We start from the raw sequence: 13109 nt of genomic DNA, 5'->3' as shown, positions 1-13109 counted from the left end.
GTGGCCGGGGGCTGATGGGAAGCTGACCTACGGTGGCCGGGGGCTGATGGGAAGCTGACCTACGGTGGCCGGGGGCTGATGGGAAGCTGACCTACGGTGGCCGGGGGCCGACGAGTGACTTCCTACAGGGAAATGGCAAAAGAAAAGAGGGAGAGAGAGAGAGAGAGCAGCCTGAGGAGATTGGGGGGAAGGATAGAAAAGTCCATACCGTCAGTTATCATCACAGATGCACTGCCGTATCAAAACTCTTCAAGCTGTCCATCCCAAATAAGAGTGACAGTATATGTCAGCTCTGCCTCTGCAACAACCACCGAGAAACACTGGAATCCATTATTGCGTGAGATCCTACGGTCCCCGTCAATTATCCTCATGGGAGAGTTCCTTCTGTCAGTGAGTCCATCTGAAGCAAGCCATATAACAGGACAGTGTAAGATGCCTTCCCGGCCAGTAGTAGCAGATCATCTCCCTTACGGTAATAGACCTGGGAAGACCCATCTTAATTGTGGTCCAGATCACTCCCTGAGCAGGGCATCCTGGACTGTATAAAGGGAAGAAGGTGCTGGTTGGTTCGTCCACTTGACAAAACAAGAGTCATCTAGAAAGAGAGGATCCTAGCTGAGAAACTGCCTCCACCAGAGTGGCCTACGGGCATGTCGGAGGCCTTTCCTTGATTAATTATGATGCCAGAGGGCACAGCACACTAGGGGCAGTGCTACCCCTAGGCAGGTAGCCCTGGGTTGTATGAGGAAGCCAGCTGAGTGCTGGAATTGGTATGTAAACTAAGATTGTTTTAGAAATAAAACAATAAAAAAAGTGGGTGGAGGAACAAGCAAGCTGTGTGTGCCCTGAGAGCAAGCCAGGGGGCCGCGTCTCTCTGTGGGCTCTGCTTCAGTTCCTGTCTTCAGTTCCTGCCCCAGCCTCTTTCAACGATGGATGATTAACTATACGCAACATAAGCCCTTCCCTCCCTAAGTTGCCTTTGCTGTGGCTTTATCACAGCCACAGAAAAGCAGCTAGGACAACGGTCAGGGTGCATTCATCACTATCTGCCCTTGACTCCAGATCCAGGGATGCCATATGCCTCAAGCTCCTGCCTCTGAGACATCTCTGCCACAACAGAGTGCACCCTTGAGCTGAATCAAAATCAACTCTGTCTCCCGTACGTTGCTTTTGTTCGGGCATTTTATCATAGCAACAGGAAGAGAAACTAAGATAGAAGCACTTTTATAGGCTTTCCTGAAAGGCCTGTAAGACATAGGACAAACGTGGTTGTCTATTGAGGTGGCATTTTCTTCTGTGTGTGCTTTTTGGTCTGTTTTTTTTTTTTTATTATTATTATTAGTTATCTGGCCTTTTCGTGTGTGTGTGTGTGTGTGTGTGTGTGTGTGTGTGTGTGTGTGTGTGTCTGAGTGGAGAGTATGTGTGTGAATGTAGTGTCTTAGGAAGCCAGAAGAGGGAGTCGGATCCCCTGCACCTGGAGTTGTGAGCCCTCTGGCATGGGTGCTGGGAAATGAACGTTTCCTCAGTGAGCACAGTACACGATCTTAATTGCTGAGCCATCTCTCTTACCCCATGTTGCTTTCTTTTTGAGAATGGATCTTTATAGCTCAAGCTAGCCTGGAACAACAGACAGACTTTGGACTTGGCACACTCCTGCCTTGGCCTCAGAAGTACCGAGGTTACAGGTGTGAAGCACCACGCCTAGTTTTCCCTGGATTTTTAATTCCATCATTGTCACCATGAACGGTTTGCATATGTTTTTAAGAGAATTATAAACAGTGGTAACAAGCAGAACGTACCCGGGGGGGAATAAAAGACAGACATGCAGCAGCATGGCTGAAATGCATTAGTTAGGGGGGAGGGGAGCTTGCCCGTATTCAGAGTGCTGAAATAGAGACTACGTGTTTGATGTCTTCCTTGCCCTCTACCAAAGTGCGCAAGGCAGACTTCCTCCTGTCGCTGCTACCAGCGCCTACACACCCTCACCTCCCTGTCTGCCTTGCAGTGCCACCAAGCAGATCTTATCTGGGTAGCCCAGTGCTCCTCTGGCTGATAGCACAATCCCCCAGGCCATTGGTGTAGGGATTCAGGCACTCTGCAGGCCTGCCCCCTGTCACCTGGCATGCACTCGGGCAGTACCCTGGCTAGCCCAAGGTCCTATGGCTGCTACATCATGTAGTCTGCAGGATGGTACAAAGGCCCTTTAAGAGGAAAACTCCACCCACTTCCTCTCTTTCCGGCTGTTCTTCAGGAGGGGCAGACAGAACTTTTTCTGTCTCTTCCTTTCTCTGTCTCTCCCTGTGTCCCTGTGTGTGTGTGTGTGTGTGTGTGTGTGTGTGTGTGTGTGTGTGTGTGTGTATCCCCTCTTCTCCTTCCCCAACTCCCTTCCCTTTCTAATGAAACTTCCTACCTAAGTAAGTTTTGCCTGGCATGTTTGTCCCTTGCCTGCCGTGGAATTCACCTAGGTCCCCCTTGCGCCATACTATAACAATTAGAATCCATCTTAGTGGCCATATGCCCCTCAGGACTGTCCCCCCATGCCCTTTCACCCAGAAAAGCAATCATCACACTGACTTTCTCTTGGAACATTCTCCCTACGGCACCACGAGGCGCCTTTCCTGTTCCTGTGGTGGTTTGGATGTGTGATTCACCCTGGAGGCTCAAGGTGTTGGAACACTTGGTTCCCTGGTGGTGATGCTGCTCAAAAGTTTGGGGAGCCTTTCTTTAGGAGGTAGAGTCAGCACCAAGGAGGCAGAGACAGTCAGATCTCTGAATGTCTGTGAGTTCGAGGCCAGCCTGGAAGGAAAGGTGTGGGTCACTGGGTGGGGGTAGGGGGTTGGGGGCTTGACTTTGGATAGTCTCACTATCCTGGATGCAGAAGCAATGTGACCAGCTGCCTCACATCCCTGTCACACCTTCCCCACCACGATGGACTGTGTGGTCCTTCTTAGGCTGCGCACTCCATAACCCTTCCCTTACATGGCTTCTTGTAAACTTACAGCAATAGGAAAGCTAACTAGCACACTTTCCAACTCTAGAAAACAGTGATTCCTCGTAGGGTTCCTAGTTTGGGGGTAAACACCATGACCAAAAGCAACTTGGAGAGGAAAGGGTCTATTTCAGGTAGATGCTGTCACAGTTCATGTGCAGGAAAGCCAGGGCAGGAACTCAAGGCAGGAACCTGCAGGCAGGAGCTGAGGCGGAGGCAATGACGGATAGGGCTTACTGGCTTGCTCCCCACCGCTTGCTCAACCTGATTTCTTACACATTCTGGACCACCAAGTCCATGGGTGGCAGCACCCCCAGTGTCCTGGACCCTCCCACGTGAATCATTCATCAAGAACATGACCCCACAGACTTGCCTAGAGGCCAATCTGAGAGAGGCGATTTTTTAATCGAGGCCGTCTTTCCAGATGACCCAAGCCTGTGTCCTGTTGACAAAAACTAACCAGAATACTCAGGTAAGCCAAACTTTCCAAATAAGGGATGGTCCCCATTGCCTGTTCTTATCTGGCCCCTCTGCTGCTGCTGCTGGCCCACACCCAGAGCACCAGCCTTAATCTCCCAAATGCTATCTATGCTCATGTCAGTTCACACACGGATGCCCCCGGACATGCCTGGCTGTTTCAGAATAAACAAGCACCTTGTTCTACAAATCTTTATTTGTATTAATTCCACAGAGTCACTTTGCATTAAAGCATATCAAATTCAATGGTACATGCACTACAGATCGTATGAAATAATTAGTTCTCATCTTCGACAATGGAGGAGGGAGTAACTGGAGTTCCAAGCTGGCTGCAGCCCAGCCCAGCAGCAAAACAAGGGAGACCCTGCCACAACATGGTAGAAGGTGAGGACCAAGTCCTGAAGGTTGTCCCCCTGATGGTGGTCACACTTACACACACACTCAAACACACCACACACACACACCCCATACACACACACACCATACACACATACTCACACACATCATACACACACACTCACACACACCACACACACACACATCATACACACTCACACACCACACACACACAACTCACACACACCATACACACACACTCTCACACACACACACTCACACCACACACACACACTCACACACACACTCACACACCACACACACCATACACACACACTCGCACACACATACACTCGCACACACACACACAACTCACACACACCATACACACACACTCGCACACACACACACTCACACACACCGCACACACACCACACACACACATCATACACACACACACCATACACACACACACTCACACACACCACACACACCATACACACACATCATACACACACACTCACACACACCACACACACACAACTCACACACACCATACACACACACACACACACACACACACACACACACGCGCGCTCATCCTTTTGGATTTTGGCTAGGCTGGCTGGCCAGCAAGCCTTCAGGGTCCTCCTGTCTGGGTTGTACGTTTACATCACCACGCCCAACTTCCATGTGTGTTCTGGGGATTTGAACTGAGGGCTTCATGCTTATGCAGTAAGCACTTTACCCACTGGGTCATCTCCCCACAGCTAGACTTTTAAAGAACTTCCATGATGATTTCTGTTGTGGCTACACTAATTTGTACTCCTGCCAGAAATGTAAGAAAGTTCCCCTACACATCATCCCCATCAGCCGCTGTTATTGTTGGTTTTTTACCTGATGACAACCATTCTGAATGGGGTGAGATGAAATAATTTCCTTTATTTTACAATTAAATTTCTTTTCTTTCTTTCTTTCTTCCCCCCCCCCCCTCCGAGACAAGGTTTCTCTGTATTGCTTTGCAGCCTGTCCTAGAAGTCACTCTGTAGACCATGCTGGCCTCAAACTCACAGAGATCCGCCTGCCTCTGCCTCCCGATTGATGAAATTAAAGGCATGTGCCACTACTATCCAGCGACAATTAAATTTCTTAATGAACTTTATCATTAAAAACACTTGCAAATAAATAAACATCACACATCAATTTAGACAACTTTTAAAAAAGAAAGAAACACAAATGGCCCATAACTATTTTTTAAAGTTTTTGATATCCTTAGCCATCAGAGAAATGAAAATTAAAATTACTTTGAGATACCATCTCACCCCTGTCAGAATGGCTATCAAGAAGCCTGACAGATGTTGGAGAGGACATGGAGAGAAAAGAGCCCTTATTCACTGTTGGTAAGGGTGTAAATTAAACAGCCATTGTGGAAACCAGTTTGGAGACTTCTAAGAGTTTTTAAATGGCCTTTCCTTCACCTTGCCTCGTCTGGGGACAACTGATGTTCGCTTGTTGATAGTATGACAAAAACACAAGGTGAGTATGAACAAAAAGCAAACAGAGGTTCGGAATGAAAACTGAAGATGTTTACATTTCCTCGTTTTAACTCTTCTGTGCATGTGGCACAGTATGGACCACTTGCCTTGGCTTCTCACAAAGAAAGTGTGTTGAATCTTAACACTATTGCTCTTAATGAGGGTCTGTCTTAGCCACTGTTCAACTGCTGTGAAGAGATTCCATGACCAAGGCAACACATAAAAGAAAACTTTTTAATGCTTAATCCATGACCATCATGGTAGGACCATGGCAACAGGTGCTTTGCACAAATTCTGAACCCCAAAATCACCTATTCTGATGCAAAAGCATAGAGTCTTTCATTGTTTAACGAATTAACTCGGGCCCTTCGTCTGTTCATCACTGCGGATGGTGTGAGAAGGACCAGAAACAGAGAGACAAGGAACTTATTTGGGTGTGCAAGGGAAGTGTCTACGGGTATACAACAGCCTCAGGATTGGTGGGCTTCCGGGCTTGGGCGACCTGTCCTGTGTTGATTGGTCAGCTGGTTGTTATGGCCTGTAGACCCTCCCAGCGCAGTTGCTATGTGCTGCAGGTCACTGTTAAACCACTTTTACCATAAAGCAAGCCCAAAGCCCACCAGCTAACTTCTGATTGGTCCGTTGCCACGTGGGGGATGGCTGGCCTCCTAGTGACTGGGAGGAGGGACAAGGTCAGGCAAGCATGTTGCTGATCTGCAGCCTGGCATGGCTGGTAAAGCAGGGGCCTGGGTGAGGGTCTGGTCCTCTCATTAGCAAGCAGGCAAGGTGTTAGAGCTCAGCTGAGAGCCACATCTGATCCACAGCAGGGAGGTAGAGACAGAGAGACTGGGCCTAGAGCACACTTGCAAAACCTCGAGGCCTGCCCCCAGTGACACATACCTCCCAATAGGACCACACTCCTTAACCCTTCCTAAACAGCCAACTGGGAATGAACATTTAAAGATATGAACCTATGGAGCCATTGCCATTTAAACCGCCAAAGGGTCCTTCCATTCATGTTTACCAGCTATCGACGGAAGTGTTCGCTCTCTTCCTAGACCATATCTGTGGACACCGTCTTAATAAATGGAAGGCTATATCGTCATCTACATAGATTCTGTATAGTTTCCGCTCGTCACATGAAAATGATCGGTCTGGTCCTGTGAACCGTTATGTGATCCGATGAGCTATTGCAGGAATAGTCTCCCTCGGTGCGCTCTAGGTCATGACAGTGGAGAGTACCGAACTCTGTTTGGTTCTCTGTCCCTGCCTGGGGCAGCACTCCTCCACAAAAAGATCTTTCACCTTAGAAGCAGCGGCAGGGAGACACACGGCCACCTGCCGCCTAAGAGGTCCTTTCCAGGACCTTTGGGGACCTCCACCTACGTCATGCAAGATCCTTGATGAAGTGGTTTGTACGAGACATGCCCCCCCCACCTCCACCCGGCCGGCGTGTTTGAACCTTTGGTACTCAGGTGGTAGCGCTGTGTGGGGAGAGGATGGATTCTTTAGAAGGCGGAGCCTTGCTGCAGGAAGTACGTCACAGGGATGGGCTTTGAGGTTTTATAGCCTGGCCCTACTTCCTGCTCCCTCAGCTTTCTGGTTGCCTTTGAGTTGTGATGAAGTTCTCACAGCTCTGTGGCCACGTGTCCTCTCTGGAACCATAAGATTAATAAACCCTTTTCTCCTCTAAGCTGCTTTCTGTCCAGGTATTTTATCACAGCAATGGAAAGACTGCTAATACACTGGGCTATGCCACAGAAAAGAATTCCGTAATGGGCCAAATAGAGAGTGTTCAGTAGAGAGACAGTGGAAAAGGACAGTACCAATCCCAAAACATGGATTTGGGTTCCTTCAAGAGAGCCACACTCAGATGTCATGGCTGTGTCCTCTGCTTGTCTGAGTTCACCTCTCCAATGCTTAAATTCACAAGATTTAGAAGTCCACCACACTTAAAGTAAAAAATGTAAAGTTAAGTACAAATATATGTGCTGATTTATCTTTTTATTTTTCTTTGTTTAAGATTTATATCTTTTACAGGACATGGTGGTACCCACCTTTAGTCCCAGCACTCAGGAGCCAGAGATAGGCAGATCTCTGTGAGTTCAAGGCCATCCTGGTCTACAGAGGGAGTTCCAGAAGAGCCAGAGCTACACAGAGAAACCTTATCTTGAAAAAAAAAATTATATTGTTTTCAATTATGTGTGTGTAGTGTGTGTGTGTCTGTGTGTATGTGTAAGTGCATGTCTGAGGCCAGAGGTACTCGCTCTTCTTAGAGCTGGAGTTACATGTAGCACAAATAATAAAAATCCAGAGACAGACATTGGGGTTAAAGCTGAAGATCAGGGAAACAAAGCAGCCAACCACTAGAGAGTTCTCACCTCTACCAGTGCTCAGACCGAAGGGGCCATCATGTCCTGTGACTGCAGTTAGAAGCAGTTGTAAGCCCACCTGGTGGGTGCTGGGGATAGAACGTGGGTCCTCTGGAAGGAGACATCTCTCCAGCCCTACTTATGTTTCTTATCTCAAAGAATTTCCTTTGGTAAATGCAATCATGAGATGGTTTGCTGAAGGGTATTTTTTGGGTTTAGGGATAAGAAAGGAGCTTTAACACACTTAAACTCAGCATGGTTTGGTGTTTTTAACATCCTTTACCTGAGATGTCTTCAGGAAGACAGGCATTGTCTCTATAGCAACCTCAATTTTTATATTGTGTTTGAATTTCCCAGCTCATGCTCCCTTAGTTTTCCCTGTCGTTTTTTTTATACTGCATCAATCTGATAGGTCAAAACGATAGCTCCATTTAGATTAGAACCTCAGAAAAACCAAGGTTAAAATGTGTTCCAAGTACTTGCTAGTAGGGTTGGAAGCACTAATTAGTCTGTAGTAAAACATTGACCGGAGGTGATAAAATGATGGACACTCCCATCTCGTCCACTGCCAACTCCCAAAGAATGAGAAATTTTACTGTACCATGGAACTCAGGCGATTGGAAGGGTATATGTATTTTGAAAAAGCTCCTTTGATACTCTGATATTTAGTCTTTATTTATATCAATTTGTCATTTCTTGGTAAGTCATGTTCCATTACTCATTTTTACTTCAGTATTCTGCTGTTCCGTGGTGATATAGTGTATTTATCCTCCTTGCCCCTTCAAGGAAGATTTTGTTTTGGTTAGGAAACAAGATTGTGATGGGAGATGGCATTCTGTAACTATGTTTTTTCGTATTGGTTAATGAATAAAGCACTGATAGGAAAGCAAGATAGGTGGGACTAGGAGACAAGGAGGATTCAGGGAGAGGTAGAAGGAGATTCAAAATGTAGGACTGAGAGAGAAGAACTCCGGATCCTCTCCCGGTAAGATAAGACTACATGGAAATACTTAGATTGATAGACATGGGTTAATATGGGTTAAGACAGAGCTAGCCAATAAGAAACACTAGTAGCAGTCCAACAGCTTTATATCTAATACAGCGTCTCTGTGTGTTATTTGGGGTGGTGTGGCTGTGGGACCAGGCTGTTGGGAAAACATGGTTGTAACAGGATTGTACTATGTAACCCAAACTGACCTTAAACTTGTAACCTCCCTGCTTCTACTTCCCAAGTGTTGGTATTACAAGTACACACCCCATGCCCAGCTGGACCTTCAGAACCCAAGGATATATGTTTGAATATAACTGCTCCCATAAGCTCAAAGGGAGTGGCTCTATTAGGAGGTGTGGCTTTGTTGGAGTGGGTATGGTCTTTGTTGGAGGAAGTGTGTCACTGTGGAGGCAGGCTTTGAGAACTCATATATGTCCAGTATCTTAGACCACTTCCTGTTGCCTTCAGATCAAGATGGAGAGCTCTCAGCTCCTTCTCTAACACCATGTCTGTTTGCATGCTGTTGTGTCTCACGATGACGATAATGCACTAAGCCTCTGAACTGTAAGCCACCCAGTTAAATGCTTTCCTTTATAAGAGTTGCAGTGGCCATGGTGTCTCTTCACAGCAATGTGAAACCCTAAGGCACATGCTTTCTCCTCCTCTTGTTCTCCCTTGCTTTCCTCGGTCTCTTCTCTTATTATCCCTTCTCTCACATAACTCATCATAACACAGAATTCAAGTTGAGTCCTTTTTAAATAACTTTCTTTGGTGAGGGGAGGGGTCTTTCTGGCGAGACAGTTCAGTAGTTACGAGTAGATACTGCTATTGCAAGAGATACAAGTTCAGTTCCCAGCAGTCATGTTGGGCAGCTCCCAGCTGCCTGCAGCTCTAGCTCCAGGGGGATCCAGTGTCCCTGGCCCCTGCTGGCATCTACACTCGTGTGCACATATCTCCCGTCACACACACACACTCACACACAAATAAAAATTTTTAAAAAATACATTTCTTTAAAAATAACTTTCTCTTTTTGTAACACTTAAAAGAACTTGGGAGGGTGTTTAAATTTGTCTTTGGCATTCAACTCCACTACTTGTCCTGGGCTCTGCTAGCTCTTTGGCCCAGGAATCCTTTTTTGCAGGATATATCCTGTGTGGTGTAAGATGCTTAACAATGTGATTTCCTTTAGGTGTCTGCGGGGGTCAATTTTAAGGCCTCTGTACCAAAATCTATAGATGTCCCATTCAGTTCTATAAAATCACACATGTTTGCATGTAGCCTTTTGTGTGTGCTTTTGTGTGGCTGAAATAATGCCCATGATTTATGATACCTGATTATTAGTTATTTTTCTTGTCACTCTGACAATATACCCCAATGAGACAACTTCAAAGAGGAATCCGTTTCTTTGGCTCACAGTTCAAAGGGCTACAGTGCATTGTGGCAGGGGAAGGTGTGGGAGACATCCTGGTGGCTGATGCTTGCAAGTGAGACTTCTTATACCTCAATGGACCAGGAAGCAGAGAGCTTGGGCCAAAACCAGAACCAGCCTGTAAATTATAAGCCACACCTCCCTGACAGCAGTGACATACTTCCTAAAAGACGTACGCCTCCTAAAAATGAAGCCGAAGGACCAAGTATTTAAACACCTGAGCTTGTGGTGGATATTTTACATTCAAGCCATAAAGCCCTAACACTGTATAAATGGTACACAAAGTACTTGGGTAACCCTGACACCACATTAATGATACACAAGTACTTGGTTAACCTTATCTAACACAGTGTAAATGGTGCACAAGTACAAGCATTTGGATCACAGTGGAAAAGTCTAGTCTGGGCTTGAGTACAGATGAGGATTTGTTTTTATTTTGTTCTTTTTTTTCCAAAGATGCCCAACCCATGGACACAGAGTGACTACATACCCTAGCCTACATTCACATCTCCAGACATACCCAAAAGACCTTTAAAGGTTAAAACCAGCTCTGGTGGAGAACCACAGGGCACATAACACACCTTCCTGAGCTGCATTTATTTAGAGCCCGGAACTTTAACGAGGGTGTCTGTCTTTCAGATCTACCATCTATGAGGACGCATGCACTCAACAGAGTCACAGGCTGCCAGGGTTCTTCCAAGCCCCGGGCCTCCTCCTGCTCCCTCTGGAGATGGGCAGAGGACCACATTCTCCTAAACACATCACACCTGCCATTCTGCACCTGTCCCAGCCTCCTTCCATCTGCCACCATGATGTCACCCACCGAGAAACAAGCAGGATCTCGCACGGCTGTCCTGTCAGGGTGGACTGGGATGTCTACCCAGCCCAAAGCGTTCACGATGGCAGCTTCAGGCTGATTCTGCCTCTATCACCTGGTTAGGCCAGACTCTTCCATGTCCCACTGTCTGTCTGTCTGTCTGTGTTCTGCCAGCCCCCCACCTTTCTTGTCCCCGGGGTCCTCAGAAAGGCAGTCCCCCCAGAACAATGATCCTCAATTGGGCCAGATCATCTCAAAGGGAATGTGCCCTGCGGCTTGTGAACCGGCAGACTCTGACCCTGCAGATTGGAGGCGGGGCCTGAGCGTCTGTGTTTCCCACAGGCTCCCAGGGAAGAATGGCCCCACAGTGTGTATCAGAGGCCACTGGAGTGTAGATGCCTACTCTCTCCCACCAGGGAAAGGGTCCTGGGAGGCAGGCGTTTGCGTTTGTAACAACTTTCCTCAAATGGTTGAGAGGCCACACCCGGCAGTGGCTGGTGCTGCTCTTATCTTATAAGGCTGGAAATCTGGCCCCTGAGGCTGTCCCTAAAGCCATAAAAGCAGTAACACAGGTCTGTCCACTTCCTGATTATTAGCTTCCACCCCAAGGCAAATCACCTCAAGCAAATACCTGCGCCTGGGTCAGCCTAAGGCCCTCAGGTGTAACAAACAGGCCCAGGCCCCCAGCAGCTCACCTTCCCTCCAGCTGTGTCCCTGGCGGACAAGCTAGAACAGCTGGATGTTGGTGCAAGGAAAGACTTTTAAATGAAAGGTGCCATGGCGGGTGTGGGAAGCGCACATGCTCCCTAGCAATGCAGAGTGGGAAACCCTGTGCTTTGTAGATGTTTGGCCACAGCAGCAAATGCTGGCTATTTTAGACTCAAATAAAAATATATTTTCTAAATGATTTGTGTGTGTATTAGGGTGTTTGTTTTGGGTTTTGTGTGTGTTATTTGGGTGTTTGCTTTGGTTTGGTTTACTTTTGGGCTTTTTGTTTGTTTGGTCAGTTGTCTGGTTTTTGTTTGTTTATTTCTGTTAGGGTCTTTCCATGCTGCTCAGCCTGGCCCTAAGCTCCCAGCCTGGTCCCAAACTCACAAACCTCCACCACCCTCGCCTCCCCAGGACTGAGATTACAGCCTTGTGCCCCCAACCATCTGGCCTCTGGGTATTTATGACAAGAAAGTCTGAGTGACCCTTCCTGAGCTGAAATGTAAAGGCCACCCTCTGAGGGGGGGGGTGTCACCAGAATTCCTCAGCAGCCCATCCCCCAAGAGTCTCACTTTACCCTCTTCAGGACAAGCAGCAGAAAGGAAGACAAAATGGTTCCAGAAGGAACACAGGAAGGGAGGGAGAGTGTGCTGTGTGCTTGTGTAAGGGAGAAAGAGTTGTGATTATATGAGGGAGGCGGGGAGGAGCCCAGCAGCTCCATGGCACACTTGCCCGAGGCCAGCAAGAACACAGCAGGAGCCCCGCAGTGTAGAGAGGCCTTGCCTGCCTCCCTATATGACACCTCCCCAAATACAACACTCCCAAGAGGCGTGGTGGCACACACCTTTAGTTCCGGCACTTGGGAGGCAGAGACAGGTGGATCTCAGTGAGTTCAAGGCCAGCCGGGTCAACAGAGCGAGTTCCCTGGCAGCCAGGGCTGTTACACAGAGAAACCTTGTGGGAAGGAAGGAAAGAAGGGAGTTGTCAGTTCCTAGTGAAGTAGCTGAAGGCTCTCGGTTATCCATTCCCATCATGCCGTTCACGCTACCTCCTCACACAGAGGTGACTTTCTCTCTAATGCCTCGGAACTTCATTTCTTCACTTACCCATAAACAAAACAATATTTATGTACTGACTTCACACAGAAAATTGATGAAAACATATTATATGCCAGCCTTGTGTGTGAGGCATGTGGCTACAAACCCAAATGCAACAGGTCCTTGTTTTCAAGGAAATTCAAAGTCTGGGCAAGGAGAGGGATGCACACACGTGCTCCTGGGAGCATTTAAGTCACTGGGAAACTGGAGGGTCCCTATGGCAGTAGCTGAAGCCTATAACCTCCCTAATGTAATTGGATACTATACCCAACATTACTAGGGTAAGTGCAGTATGAAGTAGTACAATTTGGAAGGTGTCGTGTCCCTTTTACCTTAGTGCATTCTGTGGATGGTGTTT

The sequence above is a fragment of the Phodopus roborovskii genome, unplaced genomic scaffold (genome assembly GCF_943737965.1).
Source record: "Phodopus roborovskii unplaced genomic scaffold, PHOROB, whole genome shotgun sequence".
NCBI classification, from domain to species: domain Eukaryota; kingdom Metazoa; phylum Chordata; class Mammalia; order Rodentia; family Cricetidae; genus Phodopus; species Phodopus roborovskii.
The sequence above is the reverse complement of the archived record's forward strand: the minus strand, read 5'-3'. Positions refer to the sequence as shown.